Genomic DNA, 2,862 nt, shown 5'->3' on the forward strand with positions numbered 1-2,862 from the left:
AAGAAACATTTTTTCCAAAATTAAATTCTGACAATACGATCTCCAGTGATTCTGACTAGGGAGCAAAGAGAAGACCCAGAGCCAGCAGAGGAAACCCTCTAGCACTCTCAGGTTTTCAGAGAGACTTTACAAATTGGGATTTAGGGGCACAGAACCAGAGGAGAAAAGCAAAGAATGTCACAGGCTTGTAGTCATAGTGTTAGCAAGACTAGGGCTAAGAATAAGCTGAGACTTGCAAAAAATGCTCAGGAACAGCAAAAAGAGCTTTGTGCAAGTATGTTCTGAGCAGGAAGAATAGGGAAGGGCCAGGGACAGTGCTTGGGGCAGATGGTGTAATGCTAGCCGATGACAGATATAAAGCAGAATTACTCAACTCCTATTTAGCCTCCATCTTCTCTATCTCCAGGAAGGATCTTCAAATTGAAAAGGGTAGTATAAACATGGGTAAGAGGAAATGGCAGCCCTAGTTGTGAAGCTCCTTAGAAAATAAATACCTGGCTTCTAAATAAGCTCAAGTCTCCAGGCCCTGACAAATTACATCCCTGGGGACTAAACAAACTTGTAGATGTAATCACAGAACTATTGTCAGTAATCTTTCAGGAATCTCAGGAGTGATACCGCAGGATTAGTTAGTGATGGACTACTGTCTAACTTTTCAAAAGGAGGAATATGTAGGTTCTGAAAAGTTTGCACCGTTGAGTTTAGCTTTGATCCCCAGCAAACTCTAACTGGGTTATTAAAGAGTTAGATTGTAATCGCTTCAAAAAGGAAGTGGTAATCTCAAGAAGCTAGTACAAGTTTGTGTAGAACAAACCACGTCATGCTAACATCATTTCATATTTTCTTCTTTTTTGAAAGGTTACCAAAACTCACCAGATTATCCTAGAGGTACTGAATCTTTCAGGGGAGTTTTTGACAAAGTTTCTCGTGGTAAGATGAATACATAAGAACTAGATAATCTACCTCTGGGTGAAGGCACAGCCGGTCAAACCACTGTATCCAGAAAGCATTGAATGACTGAGCCAAGACACCCAAAGAGAGGTACATAGAACAAGAGTCTATTGGTCCTCGTGTAAGGACCTGTTCTGCTGAAAATCTTTCAGTGACATGCAAGACATGACATCGTATAAATGTAGCACGACACAAAATGAAGAAGTATAAATAATATGCTGCCTTACAGAAACAGGATATTGTTTGCCTGAACAAGGAACCAAAACAAGCACAATGGAGTTTAATAGAGGAAAATGAAAGTTTTTCATTTTGATTTAAAACAAACAAATAAACAAACAAACAAAACCAACTCAGTTATTCAAACTATTGACAACAATTAATGTGAAAAAGTCTGAAGATTTTAGTTAATGAAAAGGTCAACATGAGCCAAAAATTCTGACATGGCTACAAAAAAGACCTCGTGTTTGTTAGGCAGTATGGAGGGAAGCTTCAGGGCCACCCTGGTGCCAGTGCCATTGGCCTGCCTGCCCAAGTGCATTGGAGTTGCTTCTGGGCACCATGTTTCTCCTTCATATTAAGCTTTGTGAGCCTTGGTATTTTTTTAATTATAAAAGCAAAATACATTCATCGTAGATAACCTAGAAATGTAGAAGGGTAAAAGAAGAAAAAAATTACTTAATTCTCACCATTTACTGGTAACTACTAATATCATTTTGGTATGTGTCCTTTAAGTCTTTTTTTGTGTGTGAGATGGAGGCTTATGGAGGGAAGTATTAAAAATGTGGCTTTATATAGAGTTTCTAGTCTTCTTTTTATAAAAGCAACATTACATCCTGAATTATATCTTCGACTCATTATATATTCTTTGAAAACATAATTTTAATAGTTGTACAACCCACTATCATATGGATATGCCTTAATTTCTTTAAATTGACTAACCCCTGGACATTTAGGTGGTTTCCATTTGGAGGCGGTGACACCAGATTTTAAAAGAGAGACTGACGAAGTAATGAGCATTCCAGGGAGGACAGCTACTTTAGTGACGGGTCTTAGATATCCTGTTGTGAAAGAAACAGTTAAAAAAGCTAATCAAATTGGGTTGACAGGAAGAAATCTAACTATGGGAGGTGAACACACAATGTAATATATATGCCTTACTGTTAAAATGTACAGCTGAAACTTAGTGGATTTTGTTAACCTATGTCACTATTAAAAAAAAAAATAAAAAAAGATGAGACTGTTTGTCCCAGACTGAGAGAGCCCTGATTGCTGTCTCCGAGCCCTTGAACAGCTGTCAAGGTGAAAGGGAGGGAATTAGTGTTGTGTTCCTCCACAAGGTTGAACTGAGACAAAGGGAAAGAGTCTGTTTTTGGCTCTAGTTATAACAATTCTTGCCGTCTGCCATAGGCTGAGATGCTCAGTGAGGGAGTAGCACCTCCATCATGAGAAGTGTTCAAGTGGAGACAGGATGGCTACCCAGGGGCAGGAATTTGTAAAGAGGATTCCTCCACTGAGTGGGAGATTGACATAATAACCTCAAAGATGCCTTCCAACTGAAGATTTGGTGTTTTATTCTAAATTAGAAAGCTACCCTCCTTTGACCTTGCTCACATTAAGAATTTATGGCAGGTAAGGGGCGAAGGATCAATGTCATCAATTTTACTGCTATAGTAAGCATTGTAGCCCAGAGATACAATATACATCTTAGTACTTGGCATCGGCTCACATCTAGGTAGCATTTCACAGTTAACAAAACAGTCTTCATATGGTTCTTATAATTTAATTCTTCTAACAGTTTTGTGAGGTAGGTATTATCATTATCTCACTTCCAAAGGTTGAAAAATTGAGGCCCACAGTGCCAAAGTGACAAAGCCCAGTTTCCTGGCACTTTCCATGATAGGATGCCATTCT

This window comes from Pteropus vampyrus, unplaced genomic scaffold, assembly GCF_000151845.1.
Source record: "Pteropus vampyrus isolate Shadow unplaced genomic scaffold, Pvam_2.0 Scaffold137, whole genome shotgun sequence".
Lineage (NCBI taxonomy): Eukaryota > Metazoa > Chordata > Mammalia > Chiroptera > Pteropodidae > Pteropus > Pteropus vampyrus.